Source organism: Puma concolor, chromosome D1, assembly GCF_028749965.1.
Source record: "Puma concolor isolate L17-30 chromosome D1, mPumCon1.1.hap2, whole genome shotgun sequence".
Lineage (NCBI taxonomy): Eukaryota > Metazoa > Chordata > Mammalia > Carnivora > Felidae > Puma > Puma concolor.
In genome coordinates this window covers 27,810,489-27,837,530 of record NC_141676.1, presented here as the reverse complement: position 1 = coordinate 27,837,530, position 27,042 = coordinate 27,810,489, and the positions used below count along the sequence as shown (strand labels likewise).

The 27,042-nt window shown below is 43.7% G+C and overlaps 2 long non-coding RNA genes across 2 annotated transcripts; one reads left to right on the top strand and one right to left on the bottom strand.

Moving 5' to 3' along the window:
* Nucleotides 1-25,330, bottom strand: LOC147576562 (uncharacterized). Its single transcript, XR_015240922.1, has 2 exons — nucleotides 25,039-25,330; nucleotides 1-301 (listed from the first exon to the last, which is right to left on the bottom strand). It is a non-coding gene; the product is annotated as an uncharacterized LOC147576562 (long non-coding RNA).
* LOC147576563 (uncharacterized) lies at nucleotides 101-13,629 on the top strand. The gene is made up of 3 exons (XR_015240925.1): nucleotides 101-228; nucleotides 4,407-4,633; nucleotides 11,967-13,629. It is a non-coding gene; the product is annotated as an uncharacterized LOC147576563 (long non-coding RNA).
* Nucleotides 25,331-27,042: the final 1,712 nt, after the last annotated feature.

Below are 27,042 nucleotides of genomic sequence, written 5' to 3'. Positions count from 1 at the left end.
TATAATGACTCACCATAACTTAAATTTATTTCATGTTCTCATAATAGCATCAGATTGGGGCACAGTTCACAGGGCGGGCTTCTTCTGGGCAGTCGTCACTCAGGGATCCAGGCTGATGGAGGCTCTGTCGTCTTCAACACTTGAGTTCCTCTCAATCTCAGCCGGCTGGATGAGCCAAGGAGCTGCTGTGTGGGAGGCTGTTATGGGCCGGGCTTGAAAGTGATGCAGGTAACATCTCATTCCGTGGACTAGAATTCCGTTTTGTGGCCACAGAGAAATGCAAGGGAGACTGAAATGGAGTCTGTGTGCCCAGGAAAGAGAGGAAAACATGTAGCCATCAGTCACTGCTAGTGCGTTTGATGTTTTCTGAATTCTGAATGGTGCTTTGATCTCGCAGTTTCTTTTTTGGTTTCTTTTTGTGGATCTTTGCAAGGCACAATAGATTTGGGACTAGAAGACCAGCCCTTGAGAAGCTAATTATTTCCTCTTTGTACATTCAGCTGGATATTCAATGCATATTTGTTGAATGAATACGTGAATTCAAGAAGATAAAAAGAAATGGAGTCTGTTAAGGGGAATATATTGTTTATCAGACCCAGAAGTTTCAGTTGTTAACAACTGGGGGAAATGAGATAAAATTTGCTATTTAGCTCTAGAAATCTAATTTTCTTAGAATTTTTGCATAAGTTGTCTTATTTTACCATCTTAGTTTTAATAATATGTCAACATCATAGAAAGAAAAAATTTAAAGAAGTAGAAACAGATAGAGATGCTCTTTCCCATTAAACTCAACTATTATCGAGTACCTCTTAACTTTGGCAATCCTCTGCATGCTTAAGAAAACTGCATTCTCTTTTTCAGTGCCTCCAATATGCAAAAAGTCCTGGGTTCTCAGCTCATTCTCTGCTTGTCTCCTTCACAGCTGCTGGAGCTCAGATGTTGAAATTCCTCACCAGGCTTTGCAATAGTATAGCTTCCCCCTGCAATACTGAGACTTAGCGCTCCTTTTGAAACCATTTGAGGGGTGCCTGGCTAGCTCAGTCGGTAGTCAGCAGTTGGGGTTGTGAGTTCAAGCCCCACACTGGGTGTAGAGATTTTTTTTTTTTTTTTCTTTTTTCAACGTTTTTTTTTTTTTTTTTTTTTTTTTTTTTTTTTTTTTTTTATTTTTGGGACAGAGAGAGACAGAGCATGAACGGGGGATGGGCAGAGAGAGAGGGAGACACAGAATCGGAAACAGGCTCCAGGCTCTGAGCCATCAGCCCAGAGCCCGACGCGGGGCTCGAACTCACGGACCGCGAGATCGTGACCTGGCTGAAGTCGGACGCTTAACCGACTGCGCCACCCAGGCGCCCCGAGATTATTTTAAAAAATAAATAAATAAGGGGCGCCTGGATGGCTCAGTCGGTTAAGGGTCTGACTTCGGCTCAGGTCATGATCTCACGGTTTGTGAGTTCAAGTCCCACGTTGGGATCTGTGTTGACAGCTCAGAGCCTGGAGCCTGCTTCAGATTCTGTGTCTCCCTCTCTCTCTCTCTGCCCCTCCCCTACTCACACTCTGTGTGTGTGTCTCTCTCTCTCAAAAATAAATAAACATTAAAAAAATTTTTTTAATAAATAAATTAAATTAAAAAATAATAACAGTTTCTTATTTAAAATAAAATAAAATAAAAACATTTGGCTATATGCTTTTTTAAAAACGTTTATTTATTTGTTTTGAGAGAGAGAGAGAGAGTATGAGAAGAGCAGAGAGAGGGAGACAGAGTCCCAAGCAGGCTGTGCACCAGCAGCACAGAGCCCAATGCAGGGCTTGAACTCACGAACTGTGAGATCATAACTTGAGCCGAAATCAAGAGCCGGTCGCTTAACCAACTGAGCCAGCCAGGCACCCCTGACTACATGCTTTCTAAAGTATTTCCAATAGCTAGGGTTTTCCTAGATTCTTCCAACAACTCTGTGAAGGTGGTACGAGGTCATCATCATCCCTAGCCCCATAAGGTGACTGATTCACATCCTAAGGTGGGAGCAGAGCTAGACTAGACCCCAGTTCCTCTGCTTTTCCACTAACCCATCTCCTGAAGAAGTGCTGTTTTATTCATTTCCTATAACCTCCCCCTCCCCACTCCTTCCTCCTGTTTTCTATTCCAGATAAGAAACGGGGGGGGGGGGGGGGTCAAGATCAAGATTAAGATATATCTCTTTTCCTCCAGTCAACAAAGTCTGTATCCGACCCCTAAAGCGGCCCCCCAACAATAGATGAGTAAATTGTTTGTTCATTCAACTTCCTGCCCACCTTATTTGTCAATAAGAAATTTGCATGAATTTTTCTCACGGTAAACTAAGAGGCTTTCCATTAGCATAGGCTGTCTCTACAAGGAGTAGAACCTTTCCCCTCTAAACACTTAGAAACATATTTTGAATATAATACAGCAGGGTTTTGACTGGTTTTGTTTTTTAAGGTATGTAGTAATTTCCTCACTCCCGTAATTACAGTTGAAGTCACTTGTTGGCAATGTATCACTAGGGGCTTAAAGAAAGAAGCCGGGTTGATTTCCACATAATGATCCAAATAAAAAAGGCTGAGAAATGAGCCCTGAGCCACTAAGCCCGCTGCAGTGTACAAAACAGGTTTATGTTCAGAAGCGGCCACAGCGTTTCCCTGATTTGCGAGCATAAAAATAAAGCATTTTCCTGTGGGTTATTTCTAACCTGCAAATTTTTTCCATAGCCAGATTTGCCTTGACCCCAGAGGTGAAACTTTAGAGAGAAATGCTTTTCACTAGCAGTTCCCATGATGTTATCAATCCCATTGTAGGACCAACAATTAATTATAACAATAAGAAAGACATTATTCATCCAGGCCTCCCTTCCTGCTCTTAAATTCATAAAACTCCCTGCCACCTGGACAGTTGATGTGTATGTGTGTGTGTCTGTGTGTGCGCGCGCACATATGTGTGGCTTAAAATAACCTGATTACAATTATGTGTAAAATACACAGTGGAAAACTCTGGAAGAAAAATATCAAATACTTAAAGTAGCTATATGAATGGTGATATTAATGGGACAGGGGTCTTTTACTTTATTCTTTTTCTAAAATAACTATATTGCAGTTTTATTACTCTTCTTTTTTTTAATATTTATTTATTATTTTCAAAAGAGAAAGAGAGAGACAGAGCATGAGCAGGGAAGGGGCAGAGAGCGAGGGAGACACAGAATCCGAAGCAGTTCCCAGGCTCTGAGCCGTCAGCACAGAGCCTGATGAGGGGCTCAAACTCAGGAACCACGAGATCATGGCCTGAGCTGAAGTCGAATGCTTAACTGACTGAGCCACCCAGGCGCCCTTTCACCTTACTTTTCTTTTCTTTCTTTTTTTTTTTAATGTTGTATTTATTTTTGAGACAGACAGAGAGAGAGAAAGAGAGAGTAGGGGAAGGGCAGAGAGAGAGAGAGGAAGACAGAGGATCTGAAAAGGGCTCTATGCTGACAGCAGCGAGCCCACGAAGGGCTCGAACTCAACTCGCAAACCTAGAGATCATGACCTGAGCCGAAGTCATCTGGGTGCTCAACCGACCCAGCCACCCAGGCGCCCCAACGTTTTTATTACCTAAATAAAATTAATATCATTAATTCAATATAAAAAGTTTTAAGTATTTTACTTTTCACTATTTATTGAGTGCCTATTATGTGCCAGGGTTTGTCCTGGGGAGAACAAGAACCAGAACAGGGAGAATAAGACAGATACAGCTCTTTCTCTCATGGGAGTTCTAGTCAAAGAGGGGAGGCACGTCAGAAACAGGTAATTACATAAATTTATTAATTAATGTATTCACAAGTAGTCATTGAACATCTACTATGTGCCAAGATGTTTCTAAGCACTGTGAATCGGCAGGGAACGAAGCAGGCAAATGTCCTTGACTTCCTGGAGCTTATATTCTAATTGATTTACATATTGCTTCATTTCTAATTAGCATGAGTGTCATGAAGGAAAAGTACAGAGGGCCTGCCTCATCGGAAAGACCAGAGATGATGTCCCTGAGGAAGTGAGATAGTTTCAAGGGTCTCAAATAAAATAGGGCTTTGTTTTGCCCTCCTGGACTGAGAGAGCTCTGCCAGACAGGGCAGGAGTTTCCTTAGGTGACTAAGTTCTGGCAGGTGCTCTGTGTTGAGGTCTGACTCTCTGTTCGTCTGCTGTGGAGGTGCCTGGTGCAAGAAATTCACACCCTTCCCCCCCCCCCCCCCCCCCCCCCCGCCAAGATGCCAGTGGGGAGGGATTTGAAACCAGATTTTGATTAGTAGTCGCTGTCCATTTGTGCTTCAGCACATTGTGTCCACGAAGTCCTGATACAGAAAAAAGCAAGGCCATCCTTCCCTCATAGTGCTGACAGTAACTAATGGACCTTCCTCTCCCAGATGGGAACACTGGAGCTGAGAAGACAAATCCAGCATGAGCCAGAGGGCCCTCTGCTTCGCGGGTCAGGAGAAAGCAACTGCTTGATTTCGGGTTTGCCCCTCAGACTGCAGAGCTCCGGGTCACCAGCCTAAACCGCTTAATGCACATTACGCCTGGGTCTACTTGGAAATGGCTGAAGGCACTTAAATGGAATGCCCAACCTTTGTCCTCAGCCCTGAAACCACAGGTAAGTATTTAGGTCTGTGTAGTATCGATCATGCCTCCCACTGGCACCAGGAAAAACGTTGTGAAGCAAGTCAACTTTCCAGTGACAAGGAAGTCATTCCCCTAATCCACTCTCACTGGACAATCAGGTTGACAAAAACCATTAAGTTTTCTGAGATTAGAAATTCACTGTCAGAGGGAGCCGTGTATAGAGTTTTCCACTCCATTACACCCAGGACAATAACCAGAGGCCAAGTGACAGGAAAAGGCTGGGGTCTGTCTTTTTAAAGTTTCCTGTGTCCTTGGGTGGAGGGAAATAAATTAGCAAGTGCCTCCCTTTTGTAGGACATGGGATATATATTATCTCATTAATCAACGCAACAGCCTACGAGGTGCATTCTGCGTATTGCATTTGTCAGAAGAATAAACTGGGGCTCAGCAGGTTTGGGTTGCTAGCTAAGATCACCCTGCTAGTTACGGTGACGTGGGGCTGAGAATCAGAATCATTGGGCTGGAGGGGTCTAGAGGCTCTTAACTTTCTTCTAAGCAGAACCACACTTTAACCATCTGGAAAACCGGTTCTGTCTGAAAGATCCCACTGTTCTGTGGCAACTGGAAGCAGGCTGGTTCTGTGGCAAAGACCACAGACTGTGGCAGATTCATATCCATATGTCCGCCCCGCCTTTCACTGTGTGACCTTGGGGAAGTTTCTTCACCTCTCTGTCTCCTTTTCCTCCTCTAGTCATGAGGAGGTGATAACCTAAAAACCTTAGAGAACTGATGTTGTCCAGTAAAGGTGTTACAAGTAATTCCACTCAAAAGCATGCATTCTAGATCATGTATCAGCACAACTTTTCTGTAAAAGACCAACAGGTAAAGTGCTCTCTGCCACATTTACTCAACTCTACTAAGCACGGAAGCAGCCACATATAGCACATAAAGGGATTGGCATGGCTGTGTGCCAATAAAACTTTATTCATGAACACTGAAATTAGAATTCACCTGACTTTCATGGGTCAGGACACATTATTCTCTGAATTTTTTTTCAACCATTTAAAAATGTAAAGGCTTTCTCAGCTCCTGGACCATACAAAAGCAGGTGGTGGGCCTGGTTGAGTTCATGGGCTAAGGTTTGCCAATGCCAGCTCTCCAGTGCTACTCAAGGGCGGTCCAGGGATCAGCAGCCTCATTAACACCTAAAACTTTGTTGAAAATGAAACTGCATGGGCGCCACCCTAGACTTGCTGAATCTGAATCTTTAGGGAGAAGGAGCGGGAATCTGCATTTTAACAAGCTCTTGGCTATTTTCACGAACACTGGAGTTTGAGAATCACAGCTGTGGATGAACTCATACACATGTGCGCAAAGATTTACATACAAGAATATTCATAGCCACATTATCTGTAATAACTTCAACCTGAAAAGAACCCAAACGTCCAGGAACTGTAAAAATGTCTAAAAGCAGTAAAAGAGATAAGTGGAATAATATTCAGGAATGAAAACGGACAAACTAGAGTCTTGTGCCATATGGATAAATACTAAAATGATGACATGGAACACACACGGAAACAGATCCAGACACAAAAGAATATGGACTCTGTGATTCTATACAACAATATAAAGTTAAAAAATAAGCAAACTAGGGGCACCTGGGTGGCTCAGTTGGTTAAGTGCCAGACTCTTGGTTTCAGCTCAGATCGTGATCTCATGGATTGTGAGTTTGAGTCCTGTGTTGGGCTCTGTGCTGACAGCGTGGAGCCTAAGCTTGGGATTCTCTCTCTCCTCTCTGCCCTCTCCCACTGTCTCTCTCCCACTGTCTCTCTCTCTCTCTCTCTCTCTCTCTCTCTCTCTCTCTCAAAATAAATAAATAAACATTTGTTTTTAAATAGGCAAACTAAATTATACCATTTTGGGGTGAATACCCAAATGACAAAACAGTAAAGTGAGGCAAAGCAGTTATACTCATTAAAGTCAGGGTCGTAATCTTTGTGGGGAAAGAAGGCAGTATGTTTAGGAAAGGACACATGAGAGGCTTCTGGGGGCTGGCAATGCCCAATTTCTTGGCCTGGGTGATTGCTACCCACATGTGCTCACTTTCTGATAATTTGTTTAAGTGTGCATTTATGTTTCGTGCACTTTTCTGTATGTGTGATGCATTTCACCATAAAAAAAAAAAAAAAATTAAAAAGAAAAACCCTGCCAGGAATGGTGACTTTCTGAGCTAGCCCTGTGTATGGAACCTGCCAGACCCACTTCACACCTTGACTTCCCGCTTGGCCGATTCCCTGTAGCCCACCCAACTGCAAGTTGCAAATTTATAGGCCAACTGAGCCCAGATGGTTTCCTGTGATAGCTGCTAGGGGCATAATAATGAATACACGTCTCCCCACACGTTCCTGAATGCGTTTTGGCAGGATTTTTACTGCAGGCAGTAAAACCTTGTTACAAAGTCCCTCACTGTCTCAGGGGCTTGGCCACGTTGCGGTTGAGCCATACTGCCTCTTGTTACAGGCAGCCCGTCATCCTTGTCCCACATAGCATCCTTGAGAGCTGGCTTTCTCTCCCTTGTCCTGTGAGGCTGTTTGATTGATTGTTACTAATAATCATTGCATTTCAGAAACCCAGATTCCTGTCCTCACAGCTGGAACTTCCTCTTTGCACTAATTGGAAAAACATCCTCCGGGAAATGGGGCATCTTTATTGAGTCAATCTTTGGCGATGACTATGTCAACTGGCGAGATGAAGTATACAGCAAGGAAGTGAAGGCTCTGAAACCCTCCAGGGCACTGGTCCCAGGTCTCAGTTGAAGAAGTCAGGCTGACTTGACCAGATCCCTGTATGGAAAAACTAAGGGTCACGTTAGTGAAGGGCCAGCTTGAGGGGCTGGGGTCGATCCATAAGTTCAGGAGCCATCCCAGCTAATGGTCCCCCAATTTTCTTCCCTTTCTTCCCTGAAAATTAGCTGCATAATTAAGACTACATTTCCCAGACTCCCTTGCAGTTAGATATGGTCATGTGAGCAAATTATAACTAATTAGAAAGCAAGCAGAGGGGATGTATGAAGCTTCCATGAAGAGCCATATGCATCCTTCTTTTCCCTTCCTTTTCTTGCTTTCGGCTGGAACGTGGCTGGAGATTTAGCAGCCATTTTGAACAATGAGGTGACTTTGGAAGTGGAGTCCACGCCAATGGGTGGCACAGCACTGTTCCAGCATTTGACCTGCTTCCTGAACTCTTGCAAAAAAGAAACTTTTAAATCTTGCTTAAGCCATTGTTTTGGGAGATTTTCTGTCACTTGTAGTAAGAACCTAATCTTAACTCCTATAACAGCATTTTTTATAATGGTAAAGGAGTGGAAGCAACCTCAGTGGCCCTTAAGAAGGGATTGGTTACATTTGTTCCCTCATTTGCTTACTCATTCGTCACATTTGAAATGAGTGTCTACCCCATGCTTGGCGTGGTTTCAAGCACTGGGGATATAGTGGTTAAAAAAATGTTGTCTCTGCCCTCAAAAACTTTGTTGGAAGAGGAAGCAAAAGGCATAAATAAATGGACAACTAAAATATAGCTTAATGAGTGGAACCACAGAGACCGAGTAGTTTAAAAAATAGTATAATGAAACAAACAGAAGGTTACTGGAGGGGTTGCCGGAAGGGGGATGGGCTAAACGGGTAAGGGGCATTAAGGAATCTACTCATGAAGTCATTGCTGCACTATACGCTAACTAATTTGGACATAAATTTAAAAAAATAAAATTAATAAAAAAATTATAATGAGATAAGGAAAATGTTCATGGCATATTGCTAAACAGTAGGTTAATAAGGTCATACCCGGTGAGTCTAATTTGTAAAACATATATATTTGCATAGAGAAAAACCAAAACTGATGTATAATTAGTCTGAACACTTTGAACAGCATTTAGCAAGAGACAAACGGTTAAGGAGTGAAAGGTTTTATTTCAAGGTGGAGGGACTATTTTTGTCCCCCTGTATTTCTATATGCTTTCCAAATGCTACCCGCATAATATGGATTACTTTTGTAATAAGGAAAAAATACCAACATGAGGAAACAATGTGCGTTATGAAGTTCAGGATCAAGACGAAATGTGTAGGGTAGTGATTTCAGTGAGATTGCAAACTAAGTTGTGCTAAACAGTCTTAAAAAGAAACTCGAGTCTGAGGTCTGAGGTTGGCCTCTCCCTAGGGGGAGGACACTAGAAGGGTCTGGTTCTCCGCCCCATGTACTGTCTAGAAGCATGCAAAGAAGTTTGCCCAGGGCTTTGTTCTACATTTTTAGTGGGGCAGGGCCCACTGCAGCCAAGTTATTAAGCACTAGCCCTATCACTTCTCTTCCCATGGCTCCTCTCTGCTGGGCCTCTTGCCCAACCATTAAAGCAGCTGTTGTTGTTTTGTAGAGGCTAATTAACTCCACACTGCATGAAGCCAGACGCTAATTGGCCCACTCACTTAATCAACTTTAATGTCTCTCTTCTGGTGGACCCGGCTGCTGCTTTTTGTTCCCTTGATCACCAACAAACCCAGATCCAGGGGAGTGGTAATAACGGCCTCCGGTGGGCACACGCAGCCTTGACCCCGTCCCCTACCACAGAGTAGGGGCAGAGGGTCATTCTGACCCTCAGTCGGCTCAGTGGACGTCCTCCCAAGTTCATGACCACTGGTGCATCTTGGGACCTGAGTCTATTGCCTCTCTTCCAAACATTGCACGGTGATATGAGTCATCAGATGGTTGGTTCCTCAAGAGGATTGACCTCATCGCTGTCTGTTGCTGACACAGATTTAAGACTCTAAAACCTAACTAACTCACACAATTACTGCAACTACACTTTCCTGAGTGTCTTGGGTGCAGCAGATGCCGTGGCACGTCCTTTCCAATGCAACGTGAACACGACGCGGCTCAGGGTAAGTAAGCAATACGTACTCTTCACCAAATGAGGAAGAAACATCACTCGTCCCCATTTGTCAGATGAGGAAACTGAGGTAGTAACAGTATTTACAAATGTGATTGAAATGACACACATGCTCATTTCAATCATAGCCCTGTAAGATTAGGACCAAGAATTGTTATAATCCCCATTTTGGGTAGAGTTTAGAAACTTTGAGAAAGAAAAGTGACTTTCCTAAGAGATCACCAAGTATGGTGGACAGAATAATCCCCCCCCCCCCCAACACCACCTGCCAAGACATGCATATCCTAATTCCCAGAACCTGTGAATATGTTCCTTACAGGGCAAAATGACTTTGCTAATGGATCAAGTTAGGATTTGGAGATGAGATTATCCTGGATTATCTAGTTGGGCTGAGTATAATCACAAAGTTTCTTGTAAGAGGGACACAGGGGGCTATGAATCAGAGACAGAAGATGGGAGAACAGCAGAGGTCAGACAGGAGAGAAAATGCTACACTGCTGACTTTGAAGACAAAGAGGGGGCCACAAGCCAAAGATTGCAAGCAGCATCCAGAAACTGGAAAAGGGAAGGACATGGATTCTCCCCTGAAGCCTCTGGAAGCAACACAACACTGCCAACACCCTGACTCTAGACATCTGACCTCCAGAACCGTAAGATAATAAACTCATGGTGGGTTAAGTCACGAAGTTTGTGGTAATTTGTTACAGCAGAAATATGGAGCGACTACTGATTTTGTTACAGCAGCAACAGGAAATGAATACACACCATAAATGGAAGAATTAAAGGGCTTGAATTTAGGCATCGTGATATGAAATCCCTTTCTGACTGCAGTGACAAGATTTCCCCATACGTGATCAATATGCGGTGATTTTGAATGCTCGCCTCCCGTAAGATGAGGATAAACGATGCCTGTGGGTCTGTGGGCCTGGCTTCCCCCTGAAGGCCAACATGCCCTCTGCCTCCTTCCCAGTCCGCTCCACGCTTCTTGCCCTTCATTTCCTTCCTCTTCTTCCTCAAGCATCTGAAACCCAGCTGTACAACGTATCTCATCTAGGGGAAACCATGGTTCTGTCTCTATCTGAAGGTCAGCTTTGACCAGGGCAGGATGCGTCACAGAGCTTGTGGGAGTTTGGGGTTTGGGAGACTGTAGAGCAGTGTGGTTAGTCTCCGGCATTTGAATTCTACCTACCCACTTACTTTCAGCGTGCCTCCATTTCGTCTTCTAATAACAAGGTGGTTCTGAGGATGAAGTGACACAACTCACGTGTCCCACTGAGCACAACATCTGGTAATGATAAATACTCACCAGATGTTGTCAGTGATAACACCAACACAAACTGAGCTCCAGACTGGCAGAACTCCAGGCCTCGCTCCTAGAGCCATGGTTCTCAGACTGCTGAGACCACGACATCAGATGGATGGCATGCATCGGATTTATCTGGAAGGGATGGCCTCCACTTCCAGAGTTTCTGATTTAGTAGGTCTGGGGTGGGCCCTGAGAATCTGCATGGCCCAACATTTCCAGGCAATGGGGATGTTGCTGTGCCAGGGATCATACTTTGAGAACCACTGAGTCAGGGTTCTCAACACATAGAGTCAGGGATTGTGCCTTCCATGCTATTTTCCCCTAGCGCCCAGCACAATGCCTGGCATATAACAGATACGTGACAAATATTTGTGGCATGAATACATTTTTTTCCACTGTCTTCCTGAGGCTTTAAATGTCCAGGAGGCTGCCCTTTTCCATAAAAGAATTCCATTCTCTATCTTTTTTATCACCATCATATTTACTACAACTTGGTGCTGACAATCTCCTCTTCATAGACTCCCTGTTTTCCCCTTGAATACCCTCCATTTCCCCAGTGAGTGTCTCTCCCCTGGATCTCAACCTTTTCCATTAACTCCATGCACTGCACAGCCTGTTCCAGGACATCAAACTTTAATTTAAACAGAAAATAATCAATAAGCTTAGCAAATTGCCCATGGCAACCTCTGCTGAGTGAATCAAAGGGTTTTATAGGTAATTTAAAGGGTGTCCTCACTTATCCCTCAAGGTAAAGCTTAGCACATTGACAAGGGCCCTTTTCCACTCTGGCCCAGGATGCTCTGGAAGAAAATGGAGGAGAAAGGACTTAGGTTCTGGGGTTGGGGGGGTGTTTGGACCAGGAAGGAAGGGTCTGTTTTTAAGCACTGACATCTGATATTGACCCCCACGTGAGTAAGGGGTTTTCATTGTTACAGACAACAGAAACAGACTCTGGATAACTTCAGAAATAAAAATTACTGTCAGGCTATGAGGTGTAATTGATGAAAAAAAAGGCTAAATATCTGGTTCTCAGAAATATTAGAAACCGGGGTTTTCTCTCTTGAAGGTGTTATTTAGGGATGCACCTGTGTGATTTTCTGTCTTTGTGTATTTTGACCCAAGATTCATATTCCAAGAGAGCATCTGAGCAGCCTGACTGGGTCACATGGCCCTCTCTTGACCTGGAAGGACGGGGCACCATGATGGACGGTTCCACTGAGAAGGGAAATGGAGAGGAGAGCTAGTTCTCCAAAGGAATACAGAGGTGGAGTAACTACAGAAGGGGACGGCAAATACATATTTCTACTACAGAACTTTGTTTTTGACTTTGTGGTTTGACTGATTGTTTTCTCCAAACAAGAGTGGCCAATCTAACAGTGTTTTATGAGATTGTGGGGCCTGCGCAGGACTTTGAAGGGCCATCAAGCGCGTGGCTTGGTTATCTACCCAAGCCAGAGAGCTGTCTATCATTTTCTGAGAATCTTCCCAGACTCCTCTGAGAAGATGGTCTAACTTTTAAATCCTTACAAACAAGACCAGTTCTCTCTTCCAGGGAGATATTAAATACCCGACAACCAGTATACCATGGGAGTGAGCTAACCAAAACTGTAAGAGCGGTAAACAACCCATAGGACCAAACTGATCCACGCCAACCGACCGTCTGTCCAGTGTCTCCTTAACCTAAGTGGGACGTTGAAAGCCTGTCCTTCTGATCTCTACAATAGATGCCCATAACAGCTCCTCATTCCCTGGGAGAAGTACCGGGGTCTTCTTTCCTGAGTTTTCACAGACCCATGGCTTTGTCAGGGACTTGAAAATTTAGTGTGCCAACTGTATGATGGATGCTGCCTTCTTAACAGAGCTGCACGTAAATGCCATGCAGTCTGCTGCTTTTTCCTGTGTATTAAACTCTGGAGTCATCCTGCCTGAGTTTAAAACCCAGCTCTACTACTTACTGGCTCTGTGGCCTCAAGTAAGTGGTTTACCCTCTCTGAGCCTACCTCCCCACCATTTTCCCTCCTCCACTATCAAGCAAATTCTAGACACCGTATCATTTCATCCATAAATACATTACTAAATGATAAGGACTCTTTTTAAAAGGTAACCAGAATACCATAATTCTTTTATATCATCAAGTGGCTGTTCCTCATTTATGGTTCTTATAGAATATCTTAATTGTTTTCTTAGGAAAGTAGTAATTTCTTTTTTCCTCAACATAGTACCATAAACATTTTACCATGCTGTTAAATATTCTTCTAAAATGTAATATTTAGGGGCACCTGGGTGGTTCAGTTGGTTAAGCGTCCGACTCTTGATTTTGGCTCGGGTCATGAACTCACAGTTCATAAGTTCAAGCCCCACATCAGGCTCTGTGCTGGCAGTGCAGACCCTGCTTGAGATTCTCTTTCCCTCTCTCCCTGCCTCTTTCTGCCCCCCCCATAATAAACAAATAAATTTAAAAAACAAAATAAAATGTATGATTTAAGCATGCATGATATTAATGAATCAGTTAATTTATTGAGCCAATCATGATTTCAGATATTTATGTTATTTCCAAATTTTCGCTATTAAAAAAGGCTCTGATTAACATCTGTGGTAGACCCTGGGTGTCTCAAAATATCCATATTCCCCTTATTCTTTAGGATAGAACCCCAAATTTACTTGGTGTGACAAAAGATAAGCTAAAAAATTTTCATTTCCCAGCTTCTCTTGCAATTAGCTGAGGCCAAATGAGATAGAAATAGACATTACATGGGGTCTCTGGGAAGGCTGCTGGGAAGAAATTGATTGGGCTGGTAAGTGCTTTTTTTTGCCCTCCTCCCCCTCCTTCTTCCTGCTGCCTAGAACACAAGTAGAGTTCCTAGTGGTCCAACACCATCTTGAACCATTAAAATGGAAGATACACTCTAAGGTGACAGAGCAGGAAAAAAAGCAGCTTGAATCTCTAACGACCCTCAAGTCAGAGGTCTGTTTCCCTCCAGACCTCCTTTAGGTGACAAAGTAAAAACTCCTTTATTTTTTTAAAATTTTTATTTATTTGTTTTTGAGAGAGAGAGAGAGGTGACGGGAAGGGCAGAGAGCGACGGGGAGAGAGGGAATCCCAAGCAGGCTCCGCACTGTCAGCCCAGAGCCCACCGCAGGGCTTAATCTCACAAACCGTGAGATCAAGACATGAGCTGAAATCAAGAGTCAGACGTTCAACCAGCTGTGCCCCAATAATTCTTTTATTTAAGCCACTGTAAAAGTTCATCATTTAGCATGAAGCCTTGAGACTGGCATATGCTGGTCTTCACACATGGTGTGGCTGGAGCAGAGTTATGGAGTAGAAAAGGAGCTATACCTATGAGGTTGGAAAGGACTCTGGCAGGCCACGGTGAAGATATCCATCCTAAGTGTGCTTACGTGCCTCACGATGGCATGAACCTTCTAGAGTTATTCCAAGGGAGTTACGTGATGGTATCACCACATTGCCTGCCCCATGGCAAGCATTTACTACGTGGTGGTTGTCATTATTGTCATTACTAATGACAGGGCAATAGTGTTGAAAGAGAATGGGACCAGGAGTCAGAGAAGTAGGGCTCCATTACTGCTTTTGGAAGTTGCCAATCTCAAGACACTAGCCAAGTATCTTTGCTTCTTATGATTTCAGTTGTGTCATATGTAAAATGTATACAAGACCAGGTAGATGACTGTCAAATTTATGTTAGCCTCAAAACCTGCTGCCCAAACGGAATACTGAATAAGTCAAACATGCCCCATAGACACAAGCAGAGTGATTGTGGTAGGGGTGGACGTTGCTCAATACTGTTGCTACTTGCTGGGTCTTCTCTTCCGTGGTGATCCCTCAGGAGGCTTCTCAAGGCGCTGCTTAAAAACCACTAGACTGAGGGGCACCTGGGTGGCTCTGTCAGTTCAGCATCTGACTTCGGCTCGGGTCGTGATCTCACAGCTCCTGGGTTTGAGCCCCGCATTGGGCTCTGTGCTGACAGCTCAGAGCCTATAGAGCCTGCTTCGGATTCTGTGTCTCCCTCTTTTCGGACCCTCCCCTGCTCACACTCTGTTCCTCTCTCCTTCAAAAATAAATAAACATTAAAAAATGGTTTTTAAAAACCACTAGACTGAGGCTGGACATCATTAGACACTAGGGAAATGCAAATCAAAACCACAGTGAGACAGAGCACAGAGGATTTTTAGGGCAGTAAAGCTACTCTGTATGATGCTACAATGGTGGTATAGGTGTCATTGCACAGTTGTCAAAATCCAGAGGATATACAACATGAAGAGTGAGCCCTGATGCAAGCTATGGACTTTGAGTGATGATGGTGTGTCAGTGTGATGTCATCAATTTTGGAATGCACCACTGTGGTGGAGGGTTTCGGTAGTGGGGAAGCTTGTGCGTGTGTGGAGGCAGGGGTAGATGGCAACACTCTGGACTTTCTACTCAATTTTGCTATGAACCTGAAACTGCTTTAAAACATTAAAAATTAAATTTACAAAATTTAAGTTTATTAATTTAAAATATTTTTCGTAAAAAAAAAAAAAACCACAGCGAGATACCATTTCATACCCACTGGGTGGCTATAATTAAAAAAAAAAAAAAAGACGAAACAAATGGTGGAAAATAACAAGGATTAGCAAGAATGTGGAAATTGACTGGAACACCTCCCCCCCCCCGATTTGCTGGTAGAAATGTCAAATGGCTCAGCCACTTTGGAAAACAGATCAACCATTCCTCAAAAAGCTAAACAAAGAATTACCAGGTGGCCCAGCAATTGTACCCCTACGTATATGCATAAAAGGATTGAAAACAAGTATTCAAACAAAAACTCGTATCCCAATGTTCATAGCATCACCATTCACAATAGTCAAAGGCAGCAACAAACTGAATGTCCATCAGCAGATGAATAGATAAATAAATTGTGGTATATACATGCAGCAGAATATTATTCATCAGTAAACAGGAACAAAGTAGTGATACAGGCAACAGCATGGTGAACCTCAAAAACATCATGCTAAGTGAAAGAAGCCTGACACAAAAAGTTGTGTATTGTACGATCCATTTACGTGGGATATCCAGAACAGGCAAATCCAGAAAGCAGAAAGCAGAAAGCAGGGGTCGCCAGGCGCTACAGGAAGGGGGTAATGGGCAGTGACTGCTTCATGAGGATGGGGCTTCCTCTGGAGTGATGAACATGTCCTAGTACTAGACGGAGGTGATGGTTGCAAATGTTGTGAATGTACTAAATGTCTTTGAATTGTACACTGAAAATGATTAATTTTATGTTATGCAAATTATACCTCAGTTTAGAAGCAAACAAACACCAGACTAGGAGTTCTCTAAATCCTTTCCAGTTCCACTGCTCTTGCTGTCCTGCCCCATTGCCACGTATTATCTGTAATCTTGAAGTGGGTTGGTGCATGCTAGTTCCCAAGAAAGAGTACCACAGTTTATTTTGCCCAGCAGCCCTTATCACCATTATCCCCTAAGCCCTGAAGTGGGCTCTGAGGGGAAAAAGCATCCAGTAAAGGTAAGTTTTAAAAGGTTAAAGTATAGGGGGCACCAGGATGCCTCAGTCAGTTAAGCACCCAATTCTTGATCTCAGCTCAGGTCTTGATCTCAGAGTCATGAGTTCAAGTCTCATGTTAGGCTCTGTGCTGGGTGTGAAGCCTACTTAAAAAATAAATAGAATAAATAAATAAAAGGATAAAGTACAGAAAGAGCCAGAGTATGAAACACAAACAAGGTATGAATATAGCATAAGCAGGGTGGGGGGTGATAGGTACTGTAATGGAAGGTCCCTGAATTTGCCAGCCTATCTCTGGGAGTGATGGAAATAATTGTGCAGTTGGAGGGTTAAGTAGCAAGCTATTCCTACTCAAAACCAAAGGGTTGAGCTCTTCATCGCTTATAAAGATTGAAAGAAAAGACTCTCCAGGGATTTAAGGGGTCTGCAGAAGGATCGGTAGAGAATTCTAGACCTATGCTGTCCAGTGTGGTAGTCACTAGTCACATGTAGCTATTAACACTTGAAATGTGGCCAGTCTGAATTGCGGTGTGCTGTAGGATAAAATACATACCAGGCTTGGAAGACTTATTTCTTTAAAAAAAAAAAAAGTAAATATCTCATCAATAATTTTCATATTAAGTCTATGGCAAAATGATCATATTTTAGGTATATTGGATAAAATAAATATATTATTAAAATTAATCTCACCTGCTTTTTAAAACTTTTTTTATGTGGCTATAGAAATTTAAAAATTATCTTCGTGGCACTCTATTTTGCGTGGACAGCACTGCTCTGTGGCCCATTGTACTGCTCCTCCAGGGCAGAAGTGGCGCTGTCCAGGGTCTCTTGGCAGAGACTGCCCAGCATAAAGCACCATCTGGGCATTCAAGCTCCCCAAATAACTGCTGGGGAAATGTGGGCATGTCTTATCCCAAGACGGCATAACAAACAGAACTCATTAAGCAAAGCAAATTTTGCTTGTGGCCTGGATACAAACACAGGTGCAGTGAAAGCTTCAAGTCCTTTTAAAGCAACTCCATTTTCTCAAAAGGACAGAATGGTCATAAGCATAGTGTCAGGGCAGAAGGGAGGTCCCACCATGCCCTTTCCCAACATCTCAATATGTCTCTCTCAGAGTCCCAAAGGGTAAATGGAATAGCATTTTTTAAATTGGCCAGGAAAATTGTGCAATGTTTATTCAATGGCAGAGTAAAAATGGCACATTTGCTATCAAGATGGAAAACAAGAACAAAGATCCAAATAGGCAGTCCCTCATACCGCCATTTTAGTCACAGTCGACCTGTGCTTTTGGCGGTGTTACAAAATGAAATAAATCCCTTTATAATCCCTCACACTGGCTCCAAAAAAAGTATTTTCACAAGCACCAGAGCAGACCCTTTGGGCATTTCTTCCTACAAATGCTCATCCCTGCTCAAACCTCTTCCCCGCCGCCCACCACATCCTTTTACAAAATGGTGAACTGAAAGGAGTCTAGTGCTGGTTATGTCATGGGGCGAGGGGGTCAGAAGGAGGGAAACAGAGGGAGTGGTCCAAACAGGAATCCCTCTCACAAGATCAATATCCCCCCCAAACTCTCCATAACCCTTCCTAGGTCACTCAGCTTTGTCGGTTTCTTCTTCCAACCAACATATCAAATTTCCTATTTTCTGCCTGGCAACATTCTCTTGCATTGATGTTACTTAACACTTCACATAGTTTTTAGTGTCTTTGAGTAGCAGGACACTTCCCCTCAACCCTCACCCCCATACCTAGCTCAGTATAACTTCACGTAACACTCAATAAATATTTGTTGAATGACTGAATGTAGTTGAATCTGATATTTGCCAACTCCGATAAAATAAAGGAAATCAATGTTAGGTTTTCTAGCTAGATAGAGAAACAGGACAGCTACATAAAATGATCTGAAGGAAAAATTGCATCCAACACTTTACTTCCAGGTCTCTGAAGGAGGCCGTTATAACAATGGACTATAAATACAGGGTGAATGCTGTATCTGTAAAGAAGCAATTCTAACAGTGGTCTGGAAGAGCCAAGAAAATCCAGCTTCTTCTCCCTGAGTATATACACAGGTGCACTGTGTGGAATGAAATCCACTTAACTTGATTTTATGGACAGTGATTCATGCAAACTCAGTTCCAAACTGCTCAGCATGGCTCAGTTAAATAAATTACAGCAAGAGTAAGCCAGCCAGCAGTAGAGGCAAAAGACAGAAAATAAACTTGAAGTTGAAGGCTGAAATTTTAGGAGTGCCAACATCATCTTTCTTCTAGGGGTTCTGAAGGGACTTCAGTGATCTTCAAGGTCAAGGCCCTGATTTGACTGATAGGGAAACTGAGAACCATGGAAGGCAGAGTACATGTTCAAAGTTACTTAGAGAGTGACTGGCAGAATCAGGGCTCCTGGGTCCCAGGTAAGAGGGTGTCTTCATCTCATCAGGTTCCTGAATGTCTTGTTCCCTGCCACAGTGCCATGAACATCCAAGAGACTCAATAAACGTTTGTTGAATGAATGACTGAATCTTTCAGGCTGGGGATAGCAAGTCAGCCTGATGGGAAGAAAGATCTCAGATGACCCTCTAGAATGAATGCTCGTGTGTTTAGGGATGGAAGGAGTCCTCCTCAGATGCTCAGTGTTCTAACACTCACTTGAGGAGACACACCCAGCCCCATACTGTGGCCTCCCCTCTGGAGTGTGTGACAGACTTGCCACAGTGTTCAGTCCTTCCCTTTAGTGACATTCCCTGAGGACTCTGGTCCCTTCCTTCATGGCTAGGGTATCACTGCCTGGGAATGGAGATAAATCAGTAGGGATGAGTTTGCCTCATAACACCTTAGCACCTACGGACCCCGAGCACACGATAGTACTACAGTGACATCCTTGGGGTGTTCTGTGAGATACCATTGCATCCTTAAAGTAAATTACTCATATCTTTTTTTTCTTCTAACCTAGACTGAGTTATTTTTTTTTCCTTGTAACCAAAAGATTCTTACACAAAATAAAGGATCTTTATAGTTGACACAATGGATAGATAAGTTTAAGGTACGGCAATTGTGACACATGGCTGCAAATTCTTTGACGATTGTCCCATCAAGAAATGAAGTCTACCTACCCTCCCCTTGAATCTGAGCAGACTTGTGACAGTCTTAACCAATTGAATATGAGAGACGGGAAAGTATATGTAAGTTCGGAAGATAAGCCATAAAAGGCCATGAAGCTTTCACCTCATTCTGGAAGCAGTGAGCTACCACATAAAAAGCCCGACTGCCATGAAGAAGCCATCATCCTGTGGACAGGCTACATGTTGGTGTCAACAGTCCCCAGCCCAGGCACTAAGCATATGTGGAGGAAGAAGCTTCTAGAACACACCAGCCTCCGCCATTCAAGTCCTCCCAGTTGAAGGCTCAAACATCCAGGAGTGATGGCAAACCATCCCACCATGCCTTCTCTAAATTCCTGACCTGTGGCACATAGGAACAGAAGAACAAAAATGGTGGTTGTTCCATGCCATTAAGTTTGGGATAGCTTGTTACACACACAACAATGTGTAACTGAAACAGAAGTGCATAAAGAAAGAAGAAAAAGGCCAAGAGTATGGAAAATGGTTCAACTGGTGTATACAGAGGGGGATTGTGGAATTTCAGTTACTAATCTGAAGATACAGGAGGCCGGTAGCCCTGGGGCAGGGACAGAGGGTGGCCAAGGCAGTTTGTTACATTGCCTCCTTTGGTCTACACCTGGGCCAGCTCTGGGAGGAGGCCCTCTCTGTAAGATGAGGAATCTGACACAGGGAACAACCAGCCTGCTCTTTGAATGGGCTTTAGACATTCCAACTTGCTTTCTCAGCCACACTGCTCAGGACCATGAGCATCACAGTTGGGAGGGGAAGCATTGTAATTTTTCAAATGCTCCCATCCCTGGAACTTGAACTCTTTAGGTTGCAAGGGATAGAAATCAAATTCAACCAGTGTAACCAATATGCGAACAATATAACATGGAACTTACGATCAAAATGCAACTTTATTTCTTTTAAAGTTTATTTATTTTGATAGAGAGAGGGGGAGAGAGAATCCCAAACCGGCTCCGCGCTGTTAGTCCCAACACACGGCTCAAATTCACGAACTGTGAGATCATGACCTGAGCCAAGGTCAAGAGCCGGATGCTTAACCCACTGAGCCACCCAGGCACCCCTCAAAATGCAACTTTAAATTTTACTCAGTAGAGGGTGATGGCATCACACTAACCCTGGTGGTCCAGCAGTGCAGGGCTGCTGTTGAAATGAAGTTTCAACATCTTCTCATATGTACTCATTGTTTTCACATGCTTCAGTAAATAGACACCTTTCTTAGGTGACAGCTTGATGTTTGCTGTGCTGAGGCCAAGTTATACCTGTGTTTGTCCACTACCGTGACCTACCACTAGCTAGTATTCTGTCCATTAGATATAGACACCATAGTATGTATTATCTATCACCACAATCTTGCTACAAAACAAATACCCACAACACTTCAATGACATGTGGCGATCAACATTCTGCTCACAAATCTCTGGGTCAGCTAGGTGGTTTCACTGGGCTTAGTAGGGATCATTCATCCATCTACACTCAACAGTAGGTTGGCTTAGGAGGCTTGGCTGATCTTGGCTGGGCTGGGCTCTCTCACGTATCTGGGGCTTCGCTTCCCATGTCTCATTCCCCATCAAGCTAGCCCAGACTTATTCCCATGGTGACAGAGGAGCAAGAGGTAGAGCAAAAGTAAACAATGTCCCTTGAGGCCTAAACTTGAGACAAGCACACCAACACATCTGCCACATCGTATTGGCTGAGGCACGTCACAAGATCAGCTCATGCCCAAGGGGTGGAGACATATCTTCACTTCTTAGCCGGGGGGAGTTGGAAAGGCAAATTGCAAAGGGCATGTACTAGGAAGAATTAGAGCCATCTCTGAAATCAATACACCATATAACGTTTGCCACTCAGCAGCAAAATAATTTTATATGTAAAATTTAGCAATGTGTCTAAGATAGGTTTGCAATACACCAGAACACCAAAGTATACAGGTTGGGAATTAGTGGTATAATGGTTGAGAACTGGGAGTATAGAGTCAGACAGCTGGATTCCAATTCCTACTCTACCACTTACTAAATAAGCTTGGGCATGGCTCTTAGCCTTTCTAAGTCTCAGTTTCCTCACCTAAAAAATGGGCACGATAATAGCCATCCACATCAGAAACTTATGAAGGTTGAATGGTAACATCTATTAGAAAATTTCCTAATAAAATGCTTGCCATAAGTGTTCAATAAATAATAAATAATAATTATTAATTTCTTAATAAGGAGCCAAAGCAGGAGGTGGATTGCATAGATTTACTCTGACATGGCTGTCACCATCACTCCATTCAGCTCACCCTCAGAAAGCCACAGAGTTTTGTTAAAGGTTGAGGGCAGACTCATAAAAAGAAAAAAAAAAAAAATGAAGGAGGCAGTGCTCATATTAACTCATTCATTACATGTCCCTATGTAATCTCCAGTTTGCCTTTAAAAGACCACAGTTTTTTGTTTTTTGTTTTTTTTTAGTTTATTTATTTATTTTGAGAGAGATAGAATGCTCAAGCAGGGGAGGGACACAGAGAGAGAAAATCCCAAGCAGGCTCCGTGCTGTCAGCACAGAGCCCGACATGGGGCTGATCTCTTGAATCATGAGATAGTGACCTGAGCTGAAATCAAGAGTTGGACACTCAACCGATGGAGCCACCCAGGCATCCCTAAAATACCATAATTTTAAAGTGTGCTGGCATTAGCAAATAGTTTTAGATGTGCCCAGAGATTTAGTCCCAAGGATTTTTTTTTCAACGTTTTTTATTTATTTTGGGACAGAAAGAGACAGAGCATGAATGGGGGAGGGGCAGAGAGAGAAGGAGACACAGAATCGGAAACAGGCTCCAGGCTCCGAGCCATCAGCCCAGAGCCTGACGCGGGGCTCGACCTCACGGACCGCGAGATCGTGACCTGGCTGAAGTCGGACGCTTAACCGACTGCACCACCCAGGCGCCCCCAGTCCCAAGGATTTTTAGTGCATTATTGCTGATAATAGTGAAAACCAGAAATCACAGGAGGCTGACAAAATAAATTATACCTTTAAATAGTGAAATAGAATGTAACGATTAAAAATCGCCATGTAAGATAGCTAATGACACAAGATGATGACGATGTATTGCTTAGAGAGAAAAGCAAGGCACTAACAGAGTGTACAGGGTGATGAGCTGTTTTTGGCTCCCCCCCCCACCCCCGCCTTTCCCAGTGCAATTGTAGGTACATCATTTTGAGATTACTGGGGATTCGATCATTCCTTTTTGATTCCTTGCTGATTCAGGAGGTGGAAATTTTGGCAGCCTCTTCTCCCATGAAAATATCTTCTTTTCCAGATTTCGATCATTTAGTGCTTCAACCTCCATCTTATTCTAAATCTAATCGAGAATAGATACATGGAAAAGCGCTCAACTACGTGAATAGTCAAGAACGAGCAAATCAAAACTATACTGAGATACCACGACACATTTTGCCATGGCTACAATAAAAAAGACTGACCATTCCAAGCTGCTGAGGAAGTGGTGCAGTGGCAACTCGCAAACACCACTTGGAAAACAAAGTCTGGCTGCTGTTATAAAACCCAAATATGCACACCAGCTATGTGCGTGACCCGGCAGTTCACTCCTAGTTGACGCTCAGCAGAAATGTGTGTGCCTATGCACTGAAAGACACACACGGGAGTGTTCATGGCAGCACTTTTCACAATAGCCAGACTGGAAACAACCCAAATGTCCGTTTATAGTCAAATTGACAACTTGTGATCTCATCACGCAGGAGAATCCTCTGTAGTAATGAAGATGGATGAGGTACATGCAATAAAGTGAAGTAGAACAGAAGAGGCCAGAGATAAGAATATATCACATGGTCCCGCACATGTACACACATAGAAATAGCTCCAGTTACGTAAAGTTTAAGCGCCTAAAACTGTAGTCTTAGAAGTCAGGGTAGTGACTTTGGGAAGGATGGAGGGAGTCGTGGTTGGGGAAGAGCGTGAGAGGGGTTTCTGGGGTGCTGGTAATGATCTATTCTTGACCTGGATTGTAGTTGCATGTTCTATGCTTTATGATAACTCATTAAGCAGTATGCTAATCAATTATGTACTTGTTATGCATGTGATACACTTTGCGATAAACATTTTTAAATAAAATAAATTTAAAATGGCTCGTACAATAGGACGTGGCTTTAGAGAACTTTCTAGGAGTTATCTCTAACAAACTGAGATTGTCTGTCCTTATGATTCCTCGGGGGCGAGAGAGTGTCCCCCTGAGAGTGGCCTGAATCCCCCAGGAGCCTTGGGGGTAATGCATAAACAACAGGCCCAGGCCAGTTCCTGATGAGAGAGCCCAATCTGGCCGCAAGCTCAGCCTAACAGCAACCCCAGGCAAGGAATTTCTTTGAGGAGCCTAAACAAGCTGGGAGACCCACCCTGCAGGGACAGGGCACGGGTGGCTCATGGGAGCCCCTCCCTCTGCCTGCCTTGGAGATAGGCAAGCATTTAAACAGAACAAAGCCCCACTGGCGGGAGCTGTTTGTTTCCAAAGGCTGATGGAACTACTAACTGTAAGCTGGAGAGAGGAAATTACACAATGGATGTTGAAATGTAGGCTTGTTGAAAAGTTGTCACTCGAGTAATGAATGCCCTATTTCCTGTTGGTTTTTTTTTTTTTTTTTTTTTTTTTGCCGAAAGTTAAATGCTGGGCATAATTAGCTAGTAAAAAAGCAAGCTTGGCAGCAGAACAAAAATAGCACATTTTGGGAGCCCAGGCCAATTAAAATTGTTTATGCAGCCATTTAGCAATATTTTTCTCCAAACTATTATGACCGGGAAATATGCAGCATGAGACTGTAAGGCAAAGCTCCTCAGAAGAAAAATGGCCCACACACTGATCCTTTAAACAGCCTGCTATTCTCAGGGGATTTTATAATAAGAATGAACACTTCCATCCTCCTGAACTCCCTGGGCCTCCTTGGATCTTGAGAACGGCATCACTCACCCTCTGGAGCAGGCAGCTGTTGATGAGTTCTGCAACCTGCTAATGTTAAGATTAGCCAAGCTCCCCTATGTGGTAGAGAGGCCAGCGACTACCCAGTTAGCTGCCTAATGCAGTCATTTAAATCATCTGGCTGTTGCCGTAATCAGACTGAGCGTATGAAACGTTTTTGTTAATAACTGGACAGTCTGGCTGGTGTTAGGATTAGTTGCTAGAACTTGGCAAAATCGCCCTTGGCAAAGTTTGTCACGATGCCAGCTCCTCCTCTCTGCTCTCTCTCTCTCCAGCACTTTCTGTCTGTGTCTCTGATGATCTTCCACCTCAAGTACACAGGTTACATCTTCCTTTCCCTCTCCAGTCTCCTTGTCAAAACCTACTTTCAGATCCTTCACTTACAATAAGGTGTAATGGACTGATAACAGCTTTAGAAGCCATCACAGCTTGTAGCTAAGAGATGACACTTTGATTATGGAATTTCAGGCATTGAATTAAGGGATGGGGTGGGCAGAGTTAAGGGATTTGGAGGCAGAGAGCCCTCTCGACATCCCTAAAATTTCACCCAGGGGAAACAGCCTATTTTACTTAACTTACCAGGTTAACCCACTTGGCTGAATGCCTCTATTGGCTGACGAGAGAGACATCTTTGGAGACCTTCACTTGGCTGTAGGCATTGCTCTGGATGCTGTAGCGTGGTTAGTCTTAGCCTGGCCACCTCCTCTGCCAGAGTTCTGAATCTTCTGAGCCCTGAGGCGTCGAGGTGAGCACCATTCATCTGGGAGGCTGACTGTGTAAAGCCTTTTGCCATCACTGGATTGGACATAAGTATTCAAACAGTAGAAGGGCTATCTCTTCCTGTTCGCTTCACATTCATTCATTTGTTTGTAGATCATATTTATAGAATTACATTGACAAAAAATAATAATTTAGCTTAATATTAAGGGCTCTCCTTGGCTTGGTCCCAGCTTCCCTGTCTCACTCTTTCTCTGATTAGTCATTTTCCTGAGTTTGCCAAGACTGTCTTTCCTCTGAACCACACGCTGTACTTTTCTACTTCTATGCTTTATTCAGACTCTGTCCCCATCTGTGCTCCTTTTTCTCCATGTATCTAAATCTCTCCCATTCTATGAGGCTGACTTGAACCTCCCTTCTTGCCTGTGAAGCCATCTCTGACTACTTCTGGTCACGATGGTCTACTACGCATCTGAACTCCTGTGGCATTTATTCCCTTGGCCTGCACATGGCCTCTGGCCAAAAATTGCCTTTCACATGTCCTGTATTCTACTGAACGTTTTCTCTTTGGATAGAAAGTACAGCCTAGAGTTGGCTCCCTCCCTCCAGCCTATGGGCATTGGAGTCAGGAGAGGACCTCTGGTCAGCAGTTTCCAGGTCAGAACTAAACCAAGTTCCTGGCAGTGGACCTGCCCCTGGATCCCCACAGGAATTTCCTGTCAACACCCCCGCCCTCTGCCTTCTACTTCCTCTCCTCCAGGCCTCACCTCTGAATTCTGAATTTCCCTGCTAGCCCTTCCATTCTCTCTCTCCCTTCCATTCAATAAGCATTACAAGACTGTCAGATAAGAACATTTGATGAGAGCAGCTCCTGGAGATCATATGTGGCACAGTGGCCAACCCTTTGCTGTTAGCCAGCCAGTGACCTTGAAAGGTCATCAGCCCCCTATCGCTCATTCATTTATTCATTCATTCAATCCATAAATATTTTCTTGAGTGCATACTGGATGCCATCCCCTGTGCTGGATCCCAAACAACGAACAGATCCCAGCCCCTGCTCTCCCTCTTCAAAGAGCCGGCGATCTGGAAGGTGATCCAGGCGAGTAGATAAGCAGTGACAGAACACAGCCTGTATGATGGGAGAGGTTTAAGGATCCCATATGGAAGAAATTCTCTTCTGTTGAACAATATCTGTTGAGGAGCAGGGTCCATAGTACTCTTCTACAGACCTTTCCAGAAGCTGTCATTCCTTTATGGTACACCCAAGTCTTCAAGAATCTCTGGTTTTTCCCATTGCCTGTTAAACTTAGCTACAATCCTTTAAAAAGAGCTGGTCACAACACTTAGCAGGATTCTTCATGTATGTCAAGATAATAATTAGGTCATGCTTCTAGCATTCTACCAGGTGCTTTAACTTTGCCTAGTGTTTTAAAATGATGCTACAAAAGTAATAATTCAAGCACTAATGGTACTAGCTATCACTTATTGACCACGTGTCCAATGCCCCAGGCACTTTTCACAGTCCTTGTAGAAAGATCTGAAGGCCAAAGGGGGCTTTTTACCATACCCCAGGCCATTAGTACCTCCCTTGGGCCTATGTCCCCCAGATGTCTGTTCACCTAGTGAACTTCCAGTATTTTTGCCTACCCCACATCCTTTCTCTCCTCTTCTGGTGTCCTCACTCTCCTTTTTTAGGTACAGACCATCCAGTTGCCCCATCCTTCTTTGGCCAAAACCTAGTGCCTCAAACCAGACTCAACAGACATTCTCTCCCTTAAACCTGAATCTTCAGAAGCTTCCCTGGTGCTCGTTGAGCCTCAGTGCCGAGGTGTGAGGTGACTTCCCAGTAGGCCCTACTCTGATTAC